This window comes from Lutra lutra, chromosome 3 (assembly GCF_902655055.1).
Source record: "Lutra lutra chromosome 3, mLutLut1.2, whole genome shotgun sequence".
NCBI lineage: Eukaryota > Metazoa > Chordata > Mammalia > Carnivora > Mustelidae > Lutra > Lutra lutra.
The window spans coordinates 105,956,617-105,980,348 of NC_062280.1; the positions used below are offsets into that span (position 1 = coordinate 105,956,617).

At 55.8% G+C, this 23,732-nt stretch overlaps 1 protein-coding gene across 2 annotated transcripts in view; it reads left to right on the top strand.

Annotated features, from left to right (window-relative positions):
* Positions 1–23,732, top strand: part of GLI2 (GLI family zinc finger 2) — a 246,678-nt gene that overhangs the window by 40,319 nt on the left and 182,627 nt on the right. The window contains exon 1 of one of the 2 annotated variants that reach the window (XM_047722626.1): positions 19,693–19,834. The exons of the other annotated variant lie outside the window; for it this stretch is intronic. The gene's annotated coding sequence lies outside the window, so the exon portion shown is untranslated. Of the gene's footprint in view, positions 1–19,692; positions 19,835–23,732 lie in introns of those variants that run through there. 2 annotated transcript variants of the gene reach the window in all.

A 23,732-nucleotide genomic window follows, 5' to 3' on the forward strand; every position in this document is an offset into this window, starting at 1 on the left:
GATAAGCCTTAGGTTAGGCCTACTCTGTGTTTTAAAACTCAAGACACAGGAAATTAAACACCCCATCCTTGGCTCTCTAGGGAGTCCAGAACCCTGGCCCGCCTCCTCGCGTGGCAAGAGCCACTAGTCTGAGGGGAGCAGCGGCTGCCTGGTTTCCGTACTGGGCCTCCGGCTCCAGCCTGCGCCCGTGCTCCCCAGTGTTCCCTCCCGCCTCTGGCCTGGCCCGCTCCTCTGCATGGCCCTGTAGGGATGGGATTTGGCAGTCCTTGCCTTGAACCTTTGCATCCTCCAGTGGATGGCACGTTTTTGACTACTTTGTGATTTTTCCACCCCAGACCCTGTTCTGTTATCCGGCCCACGGCCCACAGGCAGGGGTCCCTTGAGAGCTCATTCCTGGCTGAAAATCTCTTTTCCCAGGGCTGGGTCTTGTGGGTGGGAGTCCAAGGAACCACCATCCGTGCTGGTTCTGTGCCCAAAACGCTATCCCTTGCAGGGCCTGGCGGGCAGCGCCCCATGGCACCTGGCTGCCATCCTGCCCGTCATCCTGCCCACTTCCCCACCCGCGCCACTTCCCCTTCCCTTCCGTGACAGGTCTCGCATGCCACGCTCATTCAAGCTTCGTGTAGACGCCAGCCCGCTCACCACCTCCAGGCGTTGAACCTGCTGTGATCGAAACTGTGGCAATTAAATTTTAATTGAGATGCGCGCTGCTTAAGCAGACACAAGACAGCTACAGCTCTTGCTAATTAATTTTCTTCTGCAATGACAACATTTAATAATTATGTTCCGTGACGCTCACGTTATTTATGTACTTTCCCTCTCCTGGAACCGTTCAGCGGTTTCCACGCAGAGGTGGCTGGTGGTGGTCTCCTGCGTGCCCACTGTGACAGCGTCAGGTGTGAGTCGTGCTCTGTGGGTGGCAGGGATGCACGGCCTGGTGCTCATGGGGAGCTGTTTGCCTGGGGGAGCCGAGGCCCCTGGGCTCCCTGTAGCACCCCCCTCCCCGCCTCTCCAGGTAATGCAGCTGATCCTCGGAGGCAGGAGAGCAAAGGGATTGAGAGCTCGGGATCTGACTAGCCCACTAGACTTGGGTCGTTAGTGGGAGCTTGAGCAGCTTGCCTCTGCTTCTTTATCTGTAAAATGGGCCTAGTAACACCCCCCCTCTGGGGAGACTGTGAGGCTGGATAACATGGCTCGTGTCTGCAGTCGTCCCAGTGTAGGCCCAGGGAGCACACACAGTGGCTGTGGCCGAGACATGCCCGCCCGTGCAATAGTGGACCTGACCCTTTTCTGGGGCTCCTGACGCTTTGCCTATCATGGCCCCGGGGGCCCTGGGCCTTCTCTCATGTTCTCGCCCAGGCAGGTACTAATTCCTGCTCAGCTCTGCCCAGGAGCTAGGACAGTCTTGTCAGCAAGACAGGGTTCTGGCAGGCCCTCTGTGAGGGACTGGGGCTCAACTGGGTGCCGGTTTTCCCTCACCAGCAGCTCCTGAACTCAGGCCACCCTCACGCGGTGCCCAGGACGGTAAGGGATGGCATCGGAGGCTGGAGCAGAAGCTCCACCATCGAGCAGCTGGGCACTTGTCTTGACCTATACTTACACGTTTATTCTTCTTCCCGATGTGGGGTATGTTAGGCTCCGTTTCCAGGTGAGGGAAACAGGCTCCGAAAAGTTGGTTTACACAGCATGTAAGCTGCACCGTTAGGTTTGGAATCAGTTACGTCTGACCACTCTGTTACCTTTTAGCCTGCTGGAGACCAGGAAGGCCTGTAGCCTGAGGCTCTGGGGCGGGGGCTGGGCAAGGTCAGGACCCCCTGCTGCTGACAAGGTCAGAGAGGTGCACCAGAGTGGGGGGTCAAGGTTTCTAGGACCTGGGACTATGGTCCAGGACAATTTTTGTGGCTGTAGGTCATGGAGATACTGGTGAAAGTGAGGCCCGGCTTCCAGGAGACATCCCATGGGCCGTGTGCAGGCAGTGTCCCAGTCATGGGGCTCCCCCTTCTGCCTCCCAGGCACCTGCTGTGCCGGGGTGTTGGCCATGTTTTTGTCCCTTTCTGGGTGAGAGAGGCCCTCAAGTGCCTGTGGCTGTGTCCTGGGGGCTCACTTGATGGGCTGGACGGTGATGAGGCCTCAGGGTCTTGGGATTGTGTGGTCAGGTGTTGCTCTAGACCCCAACCCGCCTTTTATTTCCTTGTCTCCCATACTGTCCCAAGCCCTGGATATGCTATGACGGGAGGGCTGGACTAGGAGTAGGCAACGAGTTCTGGTCTGGCCCTGCTGTGCAGCATTGGGAAAGTATCTTCCCCTGTCTGGGTTTCAGGTCCTCATCTATAAGATGATGGGGTCGGTGAGAGGCTCCACAGGTTTTCTTCAGTTGGAAAATACTGGGCAGTGTGTTGGGAGTGTGATGTTGGGGACAGAGGGACTCATGGGGCATGATGAAAGGAACTGTGAGCTGAGCTAAGGTCTAGAATGGGAGAGAGATCTGTGTGAATATTCGCTCCGTCCGAAAACCTGAAGGAGGCCTCCTCTGTGAGCCTGGCAGCTGAGGGGTCTCTGCTGAGAGCTCAGAGGTGACCCAGCCCGGGGTGACTTTCTGGGAGGGCTGGTGTCCAGTCGGGTTCCCAGATGTGCCGCTGCCTGCTCACTCCCAGGGAAGGCTGATGTGAGTGGGGACAACCCTGGCCTGCCCGCTTGCCCCAGCATATTTGGTGGCTGGGATGGGTGCCTACTTTTTCTTCCAGTTCCCAGCAGACTTCTGGTCCTCCTTAGGCCCTGGGCCTGTTCCCCTGCCCTAGACAGGCTTGTGTGGGATAGGAGGAGAGAGTCTGATTTGGTCTTGTGAGCACCCAGTGCATCTTGGGTAGAAGCTGGTCCTGTGGATGGAGGGTGGGAGATAGGGGCCTGCCCAAGACCATGGACTTAGCACTGGTCTCTGGTCTCCTGAGTCCAGTGAGCTGAGGGAAGGGTTCAGCTAACTGGGACCTTTGGAAGGGACTGGCAGCCTAGGAGACAGCCTCAGGAGCTCTGAGCAAGGGCTTCTCCCTCTGCCCCTGAGCCTGCGCCTCTCCCACCTGGACAGCCCATCCTGTCAGAGCCAGGGAGTGTCCCTTTCCAGAGGACCTTACCCTGCCACCTCTCCCATAGTGAGCAGAAGCAGGGTGGGTAGGGAGGGCTGGGTGTCCAACTTTGGGGGCCGCACTCTCCGTGATGTGTGTGTGTGTGGATGTGTGTGAATGTGTGTGAATGAGCGTGCATCTCCCAGAGGTGGCTTTGAGAGGGGCTGGGGGCCGGGAGGCAGCCAAGGGTCTGGTTTGTGGTGTCCCCGCAGTGGATCAGCAGATTTGCACCCTGCACAGCTCTGGGTGGGGGTGGGGTGGGGTGGTGGTGGTGAGGGAGGCAGGAATGCCGGGGATCACAGCAGCACCTGGGGATATCACTTGGGCTTCTGGGCTGCCGTTTCCTCCATGTGGATCCCCTGTTTAGGGGAGCAGTGGTGAGAGCGTCTGGGTTGTAGATTGGGACATCTGAGCCCAGTGTGGACGGGGTGGAGAGGTTGGAGATTCTCGGGTGTGTAGAAGCTGCTGGGGGTCTTGGGGAGCAGGTAGCTCTCACCAAGTGGGGGCACGGGTTGGCCAGGAGAGAGCCGATGGCATTGAACGTGAGGTTGGCTGCACACAGAGTCTGGCGTGGTTCTGATGGTGCCCACAGTGTGGGCAGAGGGCAGGTCCCTAAGTGCCCAGTGCAAACAGAGTCACATGGCCTCCTAACTGATGGGTTCTCCTCCTGCAACTTGGACGCCTCCCGGGTCAGATTTTCCTCGCTGAGTAAAGGGTCCCCGTGATGGTCATCAAAGCCCAGTGCTGGCAAAGATGTCCGGGTCTCCCATCTCCCAACCTCCTCTTTGGGTCGTGGGGCGCTTCTTTCTTTGGCAGCCCTGGGTTCCCTGGCCTGCCCTGCAGTCTCTCAGGACCCACGGTCACCTCCTTGTTCTGTCCCACCTCTCCTGTGACTCAGTCTGTGCCCCTTGTCGGTCGTGATTCCATCTCTAGCTCATGCCACGCCCGCGCAGCCAGAGAAAATAATTAGGGGAATAACGTGAGCTGTCTGCCAGGTTCCCAGGCAGGTGATGTCAGGGCTGGGTTGAGCCCTGGTCTCAGGAGGGCAGTGACAGGCCCGTGAACGGCATTGGTAGGAGCCTTGCCCAGGTTCTGAGGCATCTGAGGCGAGGCAGGAGGGAGACTCCGATTCTGTGCGTGGCCGGTGGGTTGGGACTGGGGGGTGGGAGTGGTGAAATCACCTCCGGACCTGTCTGCCTGTGTTCGGTGGGTGGGGCATGTCCAGGGCCTTCCAGGCAGGCCAGGGGAGACTCTAGAGGGCCTGGCTTCCTCACCACACAAACCCAGGGCCTCTGGACTGCTGGTCCCTCTCTTGGGAGCTGTGACGTGGAAGCCACCGGGTAGGGTTGGAAACACGTCTTGACACACGTGCCTGGTCACATCCCGAAGCATTGGTTTGAGTGGAGGGGTGTAGCCCCGGGTCCGGCTGGTGCTTGCCTTGAGCACCTGGACCACCAGCCCATCCCAGAGGATGGAATGGAGGGAGGATGCTTCAGGGGAAGTAGAAGGGAGAGAATCTGGGCAAAGGGGCCCCAGAGCGGCTGTCCCCGGGAGCCAGGCTCTCAGGGCAGAGCGAGGCATGGGGAAGAGCAGAAACCCCCTCTCCCCAGATACCCACAACCTTCCTCGTGGGAGATAAAAACTGAGGTACTATCATGCCGCAGCTTTGCCTTGGCTTTGGAAGGTGTTGACAGACAGATGGACATGCATCCGTCCTAGGATGTCAGCACGATGATCCGTCCGTGCTGCCAGTCTGGGAACTGGCTCAGGGAGGTTGAACAGTTCTCTCAAGGTCCCATCCGGAAAGGCTGCTGGCCCCATCGCCTCCCAGGACAGGCCATGGCCCGTGAGATCCTACTTGGCAGCGGGTCTTACACAGGGGAGCGTGGGCAGGCCTGGCCCCCGTGGGTAGCCTTGAGCTCTGTGGGCGTGGAGCATGGTGGTGCCTGGCAGAAAAGAGCTGCAAAGTCCAAATACCAGACTTGGAGGAGGAACTGGGACGCACCTGCCGGGAACAAGGCCCCAGAGATCCAGAGTGGTCGGGGCCAGTGTGTCTTTGATCGTCCCTGCAGCAAGGGGATCCAGCCTCCTGTGGCCCAGTATGGGTCACGGCTGGCATTTGCTGGGGGCTGTTTTTGTGTTAGGAAGAGCAATCCAGCTCACCTATTACTAGAGGAAGCTGGCAGCCAGGGAAGTTAAAGAGCTGGCCTGAGGGCACACAGCAAATAGGGGCCTGGCCGGGGCTAGGCCCCTGACCACGGGCCGTCCTGCCTCTCCAGGCCACAGCCTGCTGTCGGGTTCCTTTCCAAACGCCAGTCTGGGCCGTCTTGGGGCACAGAAGGAACGTATGTGTGCGTGCATGTGTTTGTGCACAAGATTGCGTGTGTGTTGGTGTTGTGGGTGTGTTTGTGCCTAGGCAAATGGGGAAAGAAAACAACACCCATCTTTTTTTCGGCTCAGTAGACATCACTGCATGGTGAAGGAATGTGGATTCGGCAAAACATTTTTTTTTCGTCATAGTATGTAAATACCTTTGGGTTCCTCAGTTATCAGAAAGGCATCTATGGCTCTGGTCTTACTTAGCACTTACCACAAAAAGAGACTCCTGTTGTGAACACATTGCAGACACACACACACACACACACACACACACACGCCCTTTAGCAGCCTGAATGTGGCCTGTCTGTGAATTCGGATGAGGCAGGCATGTTCAGACTAAGGTATAATTGTTGCGCTCTGGCGCTGTGGCCAATGGCATGTAGTCGAACATTCTTTGTTTCTGATAAGCAGAGACCACCGTCCCTACTGACAGGCAGGACCCTGGTTGTCTGTCCTGTTGCCGGGCGGGAAGGAAGGAGGGCAAGGAGGGTGGTGGGGGAGGAGAAGGGAAAAACAGAAATGAAAGAGAATAAGATAAGGGAGAGGGAGAGAAACGGACAGACAACAGCTCAAGGCAGACCCTGCCAAGTCTTTGCATGGGGGGGAGTAGGGCAGTTCCATCAGGTAGGTGGTATGGGGTCGGAAGGGACGACGAGTGGGGAGGCCTGGTACCCCACAGAGTGGACAATGTCACTGTCAGCCACAGGCAGGAAATTGCCACGTGGTGAGGTGAAACCTCCTGCCAGGGTTTCCCCCCTGGTGAACCGCAGTGCTGGGCCCAGGAGCCTCATCGGCCTGACCCTGCCCAAGCTGTCCCCTCCAAGTAGGAGGATGCTATCCCCTTGGTCCAGGTTCCCATGGCTCTCCCCGAAGGTCCCTCACAGCGACACGTAGTTCTGGAGGGAGGAGTGAGCCTCTAGCTCCCAGAGTGCAGATGACCTTGCCCTTTCTTCAGCAGGAAGTTTGTTACAGTGATGTTTGCTGGGGAGCACCCCTGGCTGCCGGAGACCTCCTGTAAGGCTCAGAACTTGCAGGGTCAGGGGCTTGGCCTGGGAGAGGCAAAACGTAGGGACTTGTGGGGGACCCAAGGGTCATCTGGAGTGCGCCACTGGTTTGCCAAATGCCGAGGAGAGTTTGTACCATGATGCAAAGCCTGGCTGTGTAAGTTTATGCTGACCGTGTCACTCCTTTGCTCAACATCCTTAGATAGCTCCCCAGTTCCTTCAGAAGAAACCCCAGACTCCAGCCGGGTGTGGGCTCTCCCTTCCGGTAGCCCGGTCCCTGCCAGGGCTTTTCTGCTGCACAGCTGTTCCCTGCCACCCACAGTCCCCAGCACCCTGTCCCTCCTTTCCCGACTGCGACCCGCTGCCCTTGCTGCAAGCATTGGCTGCAGGCGGGGCCGGGCTCTGGGGTGGCAGGCTCCAGGGGTCCTCTTTCTGTCGCCAGGGCTTGGCTCTCAGACCCAGAGACGTGCCAGGGACAGACCTGGCAGCTGGACCTCAGCTCCCCTGGTTCTTTCCCAGCTCCCGCAGGCTTTATCAGGCTTCTCTCTCAGCCCTCTGATTTCCATGGGCTTCCAGCCACAGCAGCCCACCTCCCCACTGCTGCCCTGCTTGGCCGCTCTGTCCCTTCACTCGGGACCTTGGTTCCAGACCCCAGCTGCAGGGGTCCCGGCAGTCGTTCACTCTGACATGCACAATTGGACACGTGGAACCGAGGCCCAGAGAGGGAAGTGAATTCTGCAAGTGGTTCACTGCAGAAAGGGTCCCAGAGCATGTGTCCCCCTCCCAGGGAAGACCGGTGTCAAGCTCTCTGGGTGGTTTCTGGCCTTTTCTCAGAGGTTCGTGTGGTGACCCTTGCCCCACCCCCACCCACGGCTGGCAGGCAGGTGTTTGCCATGGCAGCAATGGCATCTCCAGCTGTCCTGGGGCCCGGAGCTGTCCTGCCGTCTGCCACCTGAGGGCTGTTGTTGTTTCCCTCACACCTCTCTTGTGCTCCCCACTTGCACCAGGAGGGTTTGAGGTGGGATGTCTCCCCAGGTATGCTGCTGGATCCATTTGCACAGTTTCTCTCCAGTGAGGGCCGATAGTGTCCTCTTCATGGCAGGGCCCAGGAGCTGGGGATGGATGGGTCCTGGATGCTATCAGTTTTATTGGTGGGGGTTCTCCTCTTAACCCTCAATGATCCTGTCATCCCTTGGAGAGCAGAAACATAGGCCCTGAACTCATTATTCTTCGCGGGGTCCCCTCATCGGGTCTGGGAGAGGTGATAAATCCTGGCCAGTCCCCTTTGAAGGGATGAAGTAGGTGTTTATAATATCAGCTCCTGCCTTCTCATCCCCCAATCATCCCCACTTTGCCTTTTCCCAGTCTCGTGCTTTCTTTCTAGGCCCTTCCATGTCCAGCAGTCTATGGCTATTCTGTCTCCTGGAAGCAAGGAGGAGATGCTGGAGGGAGAGGTGGGTGGGGTCACACAGGCCCCATCTCACCTGGTGCATCCCAGCCCTCTGGGGCCTCAGCCACAGGCAGGGGTGGCTCCGTGGCTCTGGGCAAGCAACAGGAGAAATGAAGCAGCTAGCACAATTCTTGTCTTTTACCCACTTTCTTTGGGAATGACAGGAGTGGACCCTTGATGGGAGGGGACATAAAGAGGGAGTAGCTATCTTTCCATGTTATGGGGAGACAGACTCTGAGAGTTTTTTCCAAATATATATATTTTTTTGGTTAGTTAACATTTTTTTTTCAAGTATTCTCTACACCCAGGATAGGGCTCGAACTCACGATCGAGAGTCAGATGTTCCACCAACTGAGCTAGCCAGGCGCCCCTCAAAATATGTTTAATAAATTAATTGGGTGCTCCGCAGGATTTTTGAAACTGGCCTGGGGCACAGCCTCCGAGGTGCAGGCTCATCGGGAAAGAATCCTTCAGCTCAGTTTCCTGGCCTCCAAGGGATGGGTCCTCACTTAGGATAGAGCTCTGGGCACCCTGGTGGATGCCAGGCCCTGTGGGGGCTATGGAGAGTAGGCTGGCCCCCAGGCTGCATGTCCAGTCCCTCACTTCCCTCACTCCTGGTTTCTCCTCTGTGAGGCTGGCATGGTGCTGTTTCAGAGCTCATCTGGGAGGGCATCTTGCTCTGGTGGATGCTGAGGGGGAGTCCGCTCCGCGGGCAGAGGAGTTGGGCCCGCAGACCTGCTCACTCTGCCCTCCGGAGTTGGGAGTCGAGGTCCTGGAGGCAGCAGCCCCCTCCATTCCGAAGCACAGGGTCTCTCCAAGGAACTGGCCCAGGACGTCCCCTGTGACTTCTCCTACACAATTCTTCAGGGTCAGAAATAAGGCCATGTTGGTAGCTTCCCCTACTATATTCTCTGTAGCTATGAGTAAATAGTATTTTAATGGAAAAGCAACATAACCTTTCCATCAAAGAGCATTGCCAAAAACCCAGCATTAACCACAAATCCCGTCATCTGAACACCAGATTTTTTTCTGTCTGTTGTCTCCCCATGTGCATATGGTTGATTCTCCTAGTTGCGCTTAGAGGAGGCGTTCAGCTTTGTTTTATTTCCATCTGCCGTATGATCTTAAGCATTTCTGTATTTCTTTTTTTTTTTTTAAGATTTTATTTATTTATTTAAGAGAGAGCACAAGCAGGAGGAATAGCAGAGGCAGAGGGAGAAGCAGGCTCCCCACTGAGCAGGGAACCCGAAGTGAGGCTTGATCCCAGGACCCAGAGATCATGACCTGAGCCGAAGGCAGATGCCTACCTACTGAGCCACCCAGGCGCCCTCCTTTCTGAATTTCTATGTCTTCATAACATCGAGCTAACACACACGCAGTGCTTTTCCACTGCTGTCATAACAACATATTCATTTCCCCTGAGCGTGGAGGTTGCAGCCGGGATTTCACGGGTGTAGGTAACCCTGCAGCGCACACCTCACATGTCCCTTATTCAGGATGAGGTCTGTGAGGCAGGCCAGATGGCTCCTGGCAGGTGGTGGACTTCTAACCAGCACTGGGATAGCTTGGGTTCTGCTCTCTGGTATGTTCTGAAATCAGACACCACAGAGCAGGTGTCCTTTGGGGTAAGTTCTTCATGTGTGTGAGGTGCCATTCTAGGTGCCCTGTGGTCACAGAGTCCTTGATAATACTCCTAGAACATCACATTCCTGGCTTCATTTCCCAATCAGGATCCTAAGATGAGAGGACACTGGGTCATTTGCCTAGAGATTTCAGCAAGAGGCCGGCCCAGGCTTCGGATCCAAGGTTTCATTGCACTGTGTCTCCTTAGAGCAGGAGGTAGTGAGTTCCCCATCCATGGGGAGTATTCAAGCAGAGACTGGATGACGAAATATCTGGAATACTCTAGATCGAGTTTCCCAATCTTGGCATCATAGATGTTCTGACTGGATAATTCTCTGCTGTTTGGGATCTGTCTTGGTCATTGTAGGACATCTAGGAGAGTCCCTGGTCTCTACCTGCTTGCTGCTCTTAGCACAATATAGAAATCATAACATATGTCTGTAGGCATTGCACGGTGTCCCTTGGGATGCAGATTCGCCCCCCCCCCCCGGTTGCTCACTGCCACTGTAGGGGATTCCTGAGTAGGATAGGAGGTTGACTACTGGATCCCTGGGACCTCCGGGAGGCTCCCCGCCTAGAGGATCCTTTGGCCCACTGTGTCTCCATCAGTGGGTGGATGATCATAGGGACTGGGCATGGTGCCATCGTGGAAGGGAGTCCTGGGGCCCAGGCTAAGGGGAAGATCCGACTGCCTCTTCCAAGTGCAGACCCCGAGTCCCCGTGCAAAGCTTCACAATCACCAGACATGCCCTGGGATGGGGAACTTGTAACAACTATTGGGGAACAGTCCCATGACCAAGGGCCACCTAAACCTGTGACCCTTCTGTGGCTTCTTGCCAGTTTAGGAGACTTCCCTCATCAGAGGAAATCGGCTGTGTCACTGTGGCCTCTCACATGGGTTGGGGACATCCTTGAGCGCCCAGGGACAGCCCTGGTCGGGGAGCCCACCCACGGCACCCCAACTTGCTGATCAGGCCCCTGGGGCCGGGCTGGCAAGGGGACGGTGATTTCACCCTGCGTGTAGACTTGGGCTTTAAAGAGCGCTCTCATTTCCTCTCCGGAAGCCTTCAAAAGGCCTGGGGAACAAAAGGGGCTTGATTGAGTGCGCCTTGGAGAGCTTCATCCAAAGGAGGGAAAAGAACAAGCGGCCCACAACTACAAAGACACTTAATTTTGCATATGGTGTCATGCCAAGAAATGCTGAAGTGCAGGAACAAGCAGAGAGACATGTTCCTTTTATCAGGAGGGTGTGGACTGGCAGCAAGAGCCAAGGACAGCCGTCAGCAAAACGGTGCTGGGTTTTTGGCACCCCGTCCCCACAGTTTCTCCCCTTACTCCCCTCCCTCTGTCTCCCTCCAGCTCTCCTCCATTCTGTCCCCCTCTGATTAGAGAAATGAACTTTTTAGATCTCAGGCACTTAAGGCCTGACCTTATTCCAGGGCAGTTTGCATTTTAATAGGCTGTGCTTGAAAATGAAGAAAGTGTCAAAGAAGTGAGTCTCTAATGGTGTAATTTTGGGGAGTGAGTAAGAGTGGTTCTTATTTATTTGTTTGGCCAGTGAGTTCTGTCTGGCACCTTCGAAGATACAAGCAACCAGCTGGGCTGCATCTTTCACTCAGGCTCTCTGGGGTCCGTTAAATTACCACGACCAGCTGTCCGCTGTGTGGCCGCCACTGCTAGATGTGACGTGGGGAGCACTTTAGGAGACAGCTGACTCCAGAACACTGGGTTCACTGTGACAGCTCTCACTGCACATTTATGGGACACTGTGTGCCAGGCGATGTGTTGGGGGCTGGGAGTGAAAGTCAAAGAGCCAAACCACCCAGGGGTAGGATGGGGAAGCAGCAGGTTGAAAGCTCTCCATGAGTGCAGTGTCGTGGGATGGCTAGGCTGATGAGGGGGACAGGCAGGAGGGGAGCTGCAGGATCACTGTGCTAGTCTGGGGCAGGAGGGCCCGAAACAACTTCTGGAGGAGGTAGGACTGGCCTTAGCCTTAAAGACATAAACCACAGTTCATTGAGCCAAGGTGGAAGGAAAGGGTGTTTTGGAAGGGAAGATCATGAGCTCAGAAGCCTGACAGGCAGTGTCTGGGGATCACAGATTTCTGGGGTCATGTAAGGGGTGGGGTCCACATTGGTGGTAAAATGAGGCCTAGGAGACAGGGAGGGCAGAGGCCTTGAAGTGTTTCGTGTGCTGTGATGTGAAGTTTGGACACTGACCTTCAGGACTCAGCTTCAGGGCCTCTTGGTTCCCTGCATCCTGTAATGGCCCAGGCACTGTCCTCTCTATCTGCTGTAGTCCCCTCCGCTTTAGCAGACCCTCCTGGACCTGACTTGTCCTCCCTTGGAAACTGTATATTCATGCCTTCCTCCGGGAAGCCTTCCCTGACTTCCTCCGGCTAGCCCAGGCTCCCTGTAGCCCTTTGAGTTCATTTTTCTACCAGGAAGCTTATTCTGGGTTGTTACTATCTATTTCCTTGAGGACTATCTCCCGGCTTGGGCTGGGAGCTCTGGGAAAGTGGTACTATGTTTAATTTGCCTCTGTCGTCAAAGTCCCAGCCCCACCGTGGCACCGAGTAGGCCCTGCATGAAGAATCTCACGCTTGTGTCCAGTCATGGAGCCCTTAGAACTTCCCTGGCCTCCCGCAGAGGGCAAGTGTTCCGGCTGCAGCCGACCCACACAGGGCAAGTGTTCCGGCTGCAGCCGACCCACACAGGGCTGGAATGAGTGCCCGTCCGCTGGGCCTGGGGGCCCTGATGCCTGGTATGGGTTGGCATGTGTGACTGCCAGGAGACAGGGAGGTGTGTGAGAGTGGATGGGCTCCAGGGGATGCAAGAGGAAGAGTGAGGCCTGAGAGAAGCTGTGACTGGGCAGGGCTGAGGGGACAGCTTAGCAGGTGGGCCTGGGATGCCCTCCTTCCCCCTCCTTCCTCCGCCGGCCAAAGGCAGGCCACTCCCTTTGGCTTCACTCCTCGGGGTGGCGCTGGCCGTTGGCTCCTGATAGAGCCTGGGGAACGCCGGTGGCTGAGCCTAGAAGAGGTGCAGGAGGAAAAGCTGAGCAAGGACATCACCTGGGAGATGTGGGGAGGGCAAGGGCTGGGCAAGTCAGCACAGACCTCGGCACAGACCGGACCAGGAGATTCCAGGTTGCCCATCGGCCTGCTGCTCCCCAGAGCCTGCAGAGGCAGGCTAGCTAGCCCAGATCCGCAGCCAGCCTGCCCGGCCCCTGCCCTGCACCCTACCGTAGGCCTAGTGCCATCTGTGGAAAGGGTGACCTCTGGCTTCAGAGATGGTTGGTGTTCGGCAATACGCTGGGTGGTTCATGGACGCAGCTGGCTTGGGCCCTTTTGCTCGGACCCTGTCTGTGTTCCGCACATGCCAGAATTCCTGTTTCCACCCAACTGTGGCATGACACACACTCCTGGAGGGGAGTGTCCCGTGATCCTCTAGGGGCTGTGATCTGGGTGATGGTGAGAAGGATCTGGGAAAGCTACCAGCACTGTGTCACCGACCCCAAAATGCCACCCCTTAGCCTACAATTCCACTGCAGAGAAAATAGTCCCTTTGAGTGCATAAGGGCTCAAGAAAGCACTTTAAAGTATAAGCAGAAAGCACTTTTTACTTATCCTGAAAATGGCATGTGCCTGCATATAGTAGGTGCTCAGAAATTTATAGACTGGACCACTAAGCACTATGCATAGTAAAGTCTATGTGACTGAAGAGTTTATACACACACACACACACACACACACATATATATACACACATACATATATATTTTTAACCATTGGTTGTCCAATGATCCTTTACTGAGATATTTTCCTTTGTAGTTCTTCACTAACTGGCCCTTCCACCACTGCTGACATCATCTGTGATGTCACCAGGATGGCGGCCATCCACAGGGCAGCCCACAGCCCAGGCAGTCCCCTGGGATCCCTTTAGCGATTCCAGAGAGTTCTCAGGCTCAGAGCGGTGCCACATCTGTCGGGCATGGTTGACAGATTCGTCAAAAATGGTATTTCCACAGTGCTCAGTGTTTTTCTGCTTCTTTCTGTCCCTTGGCGGTTCCTTGAGGGCTCTGATACAATCAGGGTGGAGGCCGTGGTATCCCTTCCATCTGGGCCTGTCCATTCTGAATGGTCAGTTTTCCACTGTCCTCCTCAGACCTTTCCAATCACCAGTTGCCTTGATGATGTCATCACCAACCTTTTTGGGAGATGACCTCACCACTGGTGTACCTCAGATGTGTGACTTTGAGCCCTTTGGGGTCAAACTTAGGGGGCGTGGTGGAGGCGGCTGGTGTCAGGATGACTGGAGATTGCTGTGCCTTTGCCCCCTCCAAGCCGAAAGCCAAACAGCTCAAGGAGTTTATATTATACTTCAAGGGAAGGGGTGCATTTGTAGGCTGGTAGCCATTTTGCCCCAAAGACTTTCCCAGCAGTGTGGACGACCAGTACCCGAGGCAGATTCGACAAATTTTTTCTAGGCCCTGCCCCTGACCCGAGCGGGACTTTATTTGGCCTCCACCTGGCCCTCAGCCCCTTACCCCCAAGAAGGCTGATGGGTCCCGGGAGCAGCCCTGACCTCGTGGGGATCAAGGGGAGGCCAAGAGAGAAGAGGGTATTCTCTGCAGGGATTCGGTGCCTGAGAGTGTTTGTGTACTGAGTCAGGATCAAATGTGGGTGAGTCTGTCTCTGGGGCGAGCAGAATGGGAAGCAGAGGCAGAACCAGGTACTTAAAACACAGGGATACAGAGCTTGACCTCAGGGACCGTGAGTTAGGACTGACCCCTCCCTGGGTGATATGGGCTTCAGCTGGAGGGGCTTTGGGGAAATAGCACTACAGGTGGGGAGATGCCCAGGTGGGGCCTGGGTGGGGATGTGTACCTTATCCTGGAGGCACCTCCTGCCTTTCCAGTTCTTTTTTTAACCCCTCATCTCCCCCTCCTTCAGGGATATACTGCTTTCACTGGGCCTCTGTCCTTGCCTTCCCTCCCCAAATCTTGGGTGAAGGGGGTCCTGGCCGGGGCCTCGATGCCCTCAGCTCCTGTGCGGCAGGCCTGTTCCTGGTCATGCCCTCTACAGCCCCAGGCCCCGGCAGAGGCCTTCTCCCCTGCCTGCAGCCTGCCTGGGGCCGTCTGTTTTCCCTCCTCAGGGCAGAGGCGAAGCTTGTTTTTCTTCCCCGCTCAGGAATTGCGCCTCAGAAACACACAATGCAGCTGTTAAAATATCTGGGTCTGGCTGGGCCGCTGCACAGCGGGCCCCTTGTTCGCCTCAGACGGCGGCCTCCTCGTGGGAGCCGAGCTGGGAGCGTGGCTCTGGTGGCCGGGCCGGCGGGGGTGGCATGCGTGAGGCGGGTACCCTGGGCCTCTGGAGCTCCTGAGGCTTTGGGGGATTCTCCATCGAGGATGGGGACAGACACCAGGCCTTCGCAGTCAAGCAGGATGACACATTTACAAGAAGGTGCCAACCTGAGAGTTTCCACAGTTGAAAGGCAGAGGCTCACAAGCCCCTGGGCAGGGAGGGAGAGGATGGGGCTGTATGGGGTCTGCCTTGTCCAGTCTTGGACAGCCCTCCTGTTGGGGACTTGGTCCCTTTGCACTGCTGGGGACAGTTCTCCCTGACCCACATGGGTAGGCTCGTCCCAGCTGCCAATGATCACGCAGCACAAGCTTTTAATCCTTACGTGACAGAGTTGCTGTGGTCAGCACCATTTTACAGATGACAAAACTGAGGCACAGGGAGAAGTTTCTTCTCGTCTGTAGCTCTAGGTGGAGCTGGGATTCCAATGTGGCCATCTTTCGCCGCCATCCGCACTCTACGTGCTGCCTCTGGACCTGCCCGCTGCTGAGAGGACCAGGGAGGGACGTAAACATTTCAGAAGCAGCACAGTGAGGTTGTGGTAGGTCAGAAGAGGACTCTGGGTGGGAGTTCATTAGGGCAGGCTTCCTGGGTTTGAAAGCATGGCTTCTGTGGGTAGAATTTTCAGAGCAAGAAAGCATGGGGATGTTGTAAGGCAGGGGGCATGGGTGGGGCCTCGTGTTTTCAGGGAATACAGGTCAGTGCAAGCAAATGGCCATTTCTATGCCATCTGAAGTGCCTGTCCTGAAGTAGCTCTTACCCATATCCTCCCAGAAAAAAAAAAGTGTGTGTGTGGGGGGGCTTTTGCCTGGCTCCAGTCCTGATACCCATCTCCCCTTATCTGAGGCCGGCTTCTACAGCAGAGGCCTGCATTTCCCATTGGGGCCATCCCTGGCTGCTGTTCCGGCCCAGCAAGTCAGTGAATTAGGGTTAATGATCTGTTTTCCTGCACACCAGCAAGCGCAGGGGCTGGGCAAATTAGGGAGCTATCGTACTTGGAAAAATCCGTTCAAGGAGTGATGAAGAAGCAGGTGCAGCCACCAGAAGAGGGATTTTTGTGTGGTGCCCACCCCTGGCCACAGTGGAAGGGTGAGGGCTTTGCGCTCTGTTTTTCATGCCTCTGGTCCAAAGCTCCTGGAAGCAGCTGGGACTGTGAGTCAGACTGGCCGGGCTGCATGGCCAAAGTGTGCTCCAGACCCAGGAAGTGAGGAAGTACCTTCTTCCTAAACCCATCTCCCTCTGACCTGCCCTTCCCAGAGACTCCGTTGGGGCCCGCAGCTACCCCACCACTAACCGACACAGTCTGTCCCCTGCTTCTTTACCCCTGTGAGAGTGCTCTCCTTTCTTTTTCTCTCTGCCTGCTGTGTGCCAGGGTCATGCCCATGCCATTCCCTGCCCCTGGAGTGCCCTTCTCTCTCTCCTCTGCAGGCCAAGTTCAAGGCCTTTCACTCCTTGCCGTGAAGGCACAGGGCAGATCAGTGGTCATCTGGAAGCCCCCTCTGACGTCCCCAGTCAGGAGCCCTCGTTCCCCAAGCTTCCACGGCCATGAAGTCTCTGCTCCTTATTCAACTTCTAGCATATACTAACCAAGACGTCAGGGAACTCTAAACTATGCTTTATGCTTTTTGACACCTTTGCAATATTCCTTGCCAGTGGCAGGCATCTCCATATTCAACAGATACGGTGGTGGTCAAACATGTGTGGGCTTCAGAATCTCGCGGACCTGCGTTGAAACAGCAGAGCTGCTCCATGTTAGCTCTGTGACTTTGGGCAGATTACTTACCCTCTCTGGGCCTCTGCTTCATCGTAAAACAAGGATCAGGATACTGGCATCGCACGGTAACTGTGGCTGGCTGTGTGATAACCGGAGGAGAGGAGCAGGCCAGGTGCAGGCCCCTGCAGGTGCTCGAGGCTTCTGGTCTTTTCTTTCTCTGGTAATGAGGCTCCCAGTATAAGGGACCCTGCCGGGCAGAGCAGGGGTCCAAGGGGCCATGGAGCAGTGTGATGAGACTCTTCTTCCGAGTCACAGAGGAACGAGAGCCCCACGTTGTCTGTCACGGGGCGGGAGTGTCAGAAGAAGGCTTTATTTCTTTTCCAGATGTGTCTCCTTTGTTGTCCTCACGGCACTCTGGGCAGCAGGCCAGGTAGCCGGCCACGTGCCAAGCCCACATAGAGACAGAGGCTCCCGTATGCTGGCACCCTGCACATGGTGATATGTGTGAGGTTCTTCTTCACCTTGGGAGGGACTATACAACCTCTCACTGTCCATGGGGTCAGGGAACTGGGACCCCATGGTCCAGCCTTTATCCCATATCTGACCTGGCCGGTCAGAAGACCCTCCCAAGGGTCTGCCAGCTCTGATGCCCCCTCTCAGGATTGCCCTCCCCCAGGGGGGCTGTGAGAAGCCCCGGCCAGGACGGTGTCTGAGGGGCCAGCCCAGGCAGAAGTGTGGGGTTCCCCTCCCCATGTCAGGTCCCTGGAAGAAGGAGGAGCCAGGGACAGGGTAGTGACATGGTTCTGGTGGTGGTAAGTCTGTCCTTCCTCTTCTAGCCCTGCAGACCCTCTTGGTCTGGAGCCCCCTTGTCTGGGTTTCGCTGGAGATGGTTTGCTGCTGGGCCCTAGTGGGGCTGTTTCACATAGCCTTGATCCCACACACAGAGACAAGGCAGCTGGACAGAGAAGTCAGAACAAGATGCAGCTGAAGCCTGAGGTTCTGCAGACAGGTGTATGTCTGCATTAGCCCCAGCTGTCACTCTGGGCCCCCGCAGGCAGGTGACCCTTTCTTGGTGGCAGGTGCCTGCCTGCAGAGTTTCTCCTGACTGGCCAGCCCCCAGTGGGGACCCAATGTTGGTGGGTCTGCTGCTGTGACGTATGTTAACAACCACACCGGGAAAGTTGACTGTCCTCTTAAGCACCCTGGGAAGCTCTGTGTGACCTGGGAGGAAACAGAGGCTCAGAGAGGGGCAGTAACATGGCCAAAGACACCTAGCTGATGGAGACTGCACTGGTCCAAGCATATTTTATGCTAAGAGAATAAAATGCATATGTATTATAAAATAGGATTCTTTTATTCCCTGTGATGAAGGGCAAGCAGAGTGTCCCCAGCTTGGTGTGGTCCTGGGGAACCCTCACCTCACCCACTCCCTCTTCTCCTGCAAGGTGGACGAGTAAGGTGGGGGACTGGGACTGTGTGGAAGTCCATGTCTGGTCCCCACGCCTCCGACCTGGAGAGTCAGACCCCCAATTCCTGTTTACGTGGCTGGCCTCCTCACGGTGGTGTTGGACTGGTATCCCCTTGGTCGGGAGCCCCCAGTAGAACATCCACTTTCCAGATGGCAGTGCTAAAGGGATGGGAGGTGAAATGATGGGTACCTGGCCACTTGGCAGATTCAGGACATGTGCTTAGGACCTTGGGGCCACAACTGGGGAGGGGAGGAGTCTGCTATTCTTTTTGTAGTGATAACTAGCTTATGATGATCATTTCCTTTAATCTGGGGTGCACCGATCATGTGTTTTTCTCCTCAGGAAATTTCACCTGTTTTATCTCCTTCAATCTTAAAAACGAGTGTGATTAAGGCAGGGTGGGTGATTATGATCGCTGGTGTATTTCTGTGCATGTTTGTCTGTGTGAATCTTTGCACATACATGATCGCGTGTACGTGTGTGCACGTGGTGTGCACCTCTCAGCGTGTAACTGCGCCTGCGTATGTGATTGTGTAAGCACGTGTGACTGGGTATATGTGCATGAGTGTGGCAGGGTGTGTGTTGTGTGTGCATGTGTGCATGCACGTGCATGTGACTGTATGTGGTTGCTGTGTGTTGCGTGTGCTCTGTGTGTGCCCACGTGTGTCTACACGTGTGGGGCCATGGCGCACAAGCCACTCGGCTGAGATCAGAGGAGGTGAGAACACCCGGCCCCGAGGTGGCTGCGAGGACTGGGAGGTGAGGTTTCATCTCTCTCCTGGAGAACGATCTCGCCCAGGGAAGACGCTCTAATTCCTGTGACTCACTCGTTAGAGGAGTTCAAAGCAGCCAGGTGGCGGGAGGGTGTCTGAGATTGCCGGTTTCGGAGTGATTCGCTCATTCTGCTCTGATTATTAATTTAGTCTTCAAGCCAGCCCTTTCACTCAGAGTTCTTAACCTGTTCTGTGCCATGGACCTTCCTTGGAACGATGCTGTAGACGCACAGGAGAAAACGACACAGGATTATGGGAGAAACTCCGTGTCTGGAACGCAACGATCGGATATTAAAGGCACAGCATTGGTGCCTTAAGAATGCGTGTGCTTCTGGGCAGGCTCAGGTTGCCAGCTCACTGGGATCTGATGGCAACCTTAAGCGGGATGCCGTGGGGAGCACGGGTGATGCTCTGTGCCGTGGTGGCAACGCATCTGTGACTTGTGCCTTGGCACAAGTGGCTTGTGGTTTGTCCATGCTCAGCCTGAGGGACACCAACTTCCCATTCCAGGTTAGCCTAGAGAGTATGTATTTTTTTTTAACCGTTGGGCTATGCAGCCTTGCATTTACTGGAACTTGTAAATTACTTGGAATAATTTGTAAATGATCTGGAAGTGACCCTGTAAGTGACACGCCATGAAGGTTTTCTGGAACCTGCCTGCATATCGCAAATACCTGTGGAACTTTTTTTAAAAATTGGCAATATTTTGTCCCACCGACTCTCCACCCGGAACTCGGGAATCCAAATCTCCAGGAGAAGGTCCAGGAAAGCCTGTGGGGCTCTTGGTGCTGCCAGGACTCCCTGGAGGGCCGGGTGACTCTGGGGTCTCCTAATGAAGATGGGCTCCTCCTGGGTTCTGGTCCAGTGTCCCCCCTTCCCTGAGCAGAACCTGGGGATCGTGGTTGCATCTCCTCTCGGGAGCTGTCCAGACATGCTCGAGCAATGTGAGTTCCCTGGGTGAAGTGGGGGTGTAGCCTCTCCTCCTCCCCCAGGAGGGCTGTGTTCCCAGCCCCTCTTGTTCTGAGGCCTTTTGAGGAGCCTGTGGGAAATATTTCAGCACAGACCCTTATACCCCCCGCCCCCTGCCCCAGCTAAGGTCTGGGACCCCGGAACCTGGCAATCCCCTCCTTGCTGTCCCCAGCTGGCCTCTGGGGGCTCAGGTGACGCTGCTGACAAGGCTGAGACGGCTGCCTGGAGGAGCTTTGGGGAGTGAAAGTGGCTGCCTGGGACCCTGGGCGCCTGGTGTTTACCCAGAAATTGTGCTAATCCCACTAATTCCCGTGCTTTACGCAGCTTCTCTGCTCTGTCTCCTGCTCTCCTCCTCTGGCAGGGGAGGGAAGTGGAGGGCAGCAGCTGATCTGCAGGATACTGGGCCTGGGGCATGGTGGGTACTGCATGGAGTCTCCCCCCACCCCTGGCTGGAGGACTCCAGGTGCTTCCACCTGTTCCCCAGGCCCCAGAAAGCAGTCTGGATCGTGGGACCCTGATGAATACCCTTTCTCCCCATACTCCGTTCACCTGCGTCCTTTGGTAGCCACACACCTTGAGGCTTTGGGCAGCATGACTGCCCCTGGACCTGGCTCTGGACCTGGCCCTTTTCCCTCCGTGGAAAGTGGCCTGGAGCAGCTCACTTCCTTGGGTTGATAACACCCGCTCTGACACCCTCATAGGGCGGGGAGCCACGTCTACTCTTCTCCAAGAAAACCCCCAGTCTTTTCCTGCTCTTCTTTCTAGTCTCCTCCTGTCCTTTCACAGAAATGGTCACAGTCCCTTGAACCACTCTGCTTGGCATTCCTGATCCTAAAGTCTGAGGGTTCTGACTTGTTGGCCTCAGTTTCCCCATCTGCATTTGGAAAGGGTTGGATCCATGCCTCAGGAGTCTGCCAGCCCCCCACTGAGGCTGGGCTTGGGTCACATGTGCTGATCCTGTGGGTGCCTTGAGTCCTCTGCTGGTTTCTGGTCTACCGAGCCCCGTGCCCTCCAGATGCACGGGCCTGGCTTCCAGGGCCCACCTTACCCCACAGCAGGGGTTCTGGACATCTGCTCTGCTGGGCCTGGGGACCTAGGGTGCAAGGCCCAGCTATGCCCTGGAGAAGATCACAACACAGCAGGAAGCCAGGTGGGGGTGTGGCAGGTTATGACCATGCTGTGTAAGAGGTGCCATGGTGGTGGGGGAGTACCCAAACCCAGGCAAGGACCCCCAATTCATTTAGGGGAGCCATCTCCCAGCCTAGCGCAGTGTGAGGCATGAAGCTGACTATCAATAAAGAATTACTGAGGGAGCCTGGGTGGCTCAGTTGGTGGGGCGGCTGACTCTTGGTTTTGGCTCAGGCCGTGATCTTGGGGTCCTGGGATCGAGCCTTGCGTCATGTCAGGCTCCGTGCTCAGCAGGGAGTCTGTTCGAGGATTCTCTCTCTCCCTCTGTCTCTCCCTCTGCCCTTCCCCCGCCCTTCCCCCGTTCGTGCTATTTTCTCTCTGTCTCTCTCATAAACGGATAAATGAATCTTAAAAAAAATTACTAGATAAAGAGTTAGTGAATGAATGTATCACCGTCCTGCCCCAGACGGCTCCAGCAGACCGGGGCCCCTGCGTCGTCACAGTGTTTGCAAGCAGCTCGAACAGCCTCAGCTTTCTCCCACCCTTGACAGGTGGTGGTCTCCTTCCACCCATCTTGCTACCTTGGAGCAGCACTAGGGCAAGAACGATGTCAAATCCTGCTTCTGGGATCCTCTGGGCTCCTGGCACCATGCTCCCTATATCTGCAGGGCACAGCAGTTAAGGACTTGTGCCTGCCAGGGGATTCCGGGGTAAATCCCTTAGCGTTGTCAGATCCTTACGCAAGGGACAGCTCACTGTGGTGCCTGGGAGTCCGGCTTTAGGGCAGGGAGCCTGGGCTCAAGGCCTGGGACAGACACCTCAAAGTGTTCATCTTTGGGCAAAGTTAACTCAACTTCTCTGAGTATTGGTTTCTTTCTTTTTTAAAGATTTTATTTAATTAGAGAGAGGGAGAGAGGGCACGAGTTGGGGGCTGGGGCAGAGGGAGAAGCAGACTCTCTGCTGAGCAGGGAGCCCGATGTGGGGCTCGATCCCAGGACTCTGGGATCATGACCTGAGCCAAAGGCAGATGTTTAACCTACTGAGCCACCCAGGTGCCCCTAAGCATTGGTTTCTTTCTATGTAAAATGTTGTGAGGATTAAATGAGATCACTCTTGTGTGGCGTTTGGCACCCGGTAAATGCTTATTAAAGTTTTGTTGTTCCAGCTGTTATTTTTATTTTTGTCCTTACTTCCAAATTCAAGGTGTATTTCAACGTGGGGCCAGAATTCCTTCACCTGAACTTTTTGAGAGGAAAACACAGGCTGTTCACGAAATCACTTGGCTTTTCAAAGGGCCGTGGTTTCCTGCCGCAAAGGTCCCTTTTCTTTGCCAGGCATTCCTGAGGAGCTGGCCTATGCCAGCCTGACCTGGAGGTGATGATGAATTCAATATGAAGGTGGGGGCTGGAGGCAGAGATCCCTAAGCCGAGGCCACCCTGACTGGGGAGGAGTTGGGGTGCTTCCCTGAGCGTCTGATGTCCCCGTGGCATCTTGAAGGAACAGTAGGGCCCCCGTGGCATCTTGAAGGAACAGTAGGGCCCCACAGAGAGGGTGAAGCTTTGCTGATGGGCGGCCCAGCTGGTGCAGAGGGCTGGGGGTGTGCAAGGGCAGGGCTAGTCACACCTGGCTGGGAGTGAAGGAGACGTGGGGAGAGGAGGCTGCAAGAAGACTTTGTTGAAAGGCCCAAGGGACTCAGCAAGGCCTTGGCTAAGGGAGGGTTGTGATGAGATTCTGGTTTGGGGAAGGCGCCTGGCTGTCGGGGGAGAGGACAGCCTTGGAGGAGGATCAGAGGTGGTTTTGGAAGGACCCCCGACGCTGAAAGGAAGGGGGCCGACTTGATACAGAGCAGCCTTCTTGAGACGCCCCACCGGTGATGTGTTGTGGGAAAGTGATGGCAATTCCCAGCCGATCTGATGTTGGAGGAAAATGGGGAAGAGGGAGGTGACCCAAGGGTGCAGCTTAGGCGTCCTGGAGGGTGGTTCCTATGGCCCGCTAAGGGGGCTGGGAAGGTGGAGCAGCCATGAGCCAGGGTGCCTTGCTGGCGAGCCCTTCACCTATAGGCAGAACCTTGAAGAACAGAGTACATACACAAACAGGCTCGAGGCCCAAGGAAAGCCCAGAACACAACAAAATCTTCAGGGAGGTTTCTCTGTCCTCCATCTGCCTTGGGTTTCCTTGACAGTGAGTTTTGAAAGACTGTGGAAGTGGATGGGCTGGTGGGTGCAGACGGAAAAAGGGGGTCCAGGACTCGGGCTGTTCTCTTGGCACCGTCCTTGATACCTCATATCATTGTTCTGAGCCCTTCCCGTTTTCTATTTAGAAAGACACGAGAGTTTTAAGTGGATTTATTAGCAAGATAAAGTTCTGGACCAGCCGATGTGAATTTAACCTTGAGGCCCTTGGTGATGGAGCTGACCACTGTCTTTGGTTTCTGCCCTGCTGCAACCCACAGGCTCCTGACCAGAACATTCCCTTCTCACGGGCCTGCAACCTGGCCCCGCCTCCTTTCTGACGCAGCAGTGGAGGACCTCTGGACTGTCCAGCTGTTGTCATTTTCTGCTCCTTCTGTGGAACTTGTAAATTGGTTGAATTTCCCAACTAAATTGTCTGTGCCTCTGTGTCTCCTACTTCCACTTGTTTCCTGACACCCCCCCCCCCCAACCCCATCCCCAGGCCCCGGTCACCGCATGTGACTGAAGCTGGTCAGCCCTCAGGCCTCACCGTCTGCATCTCTCAGTAGCTTGG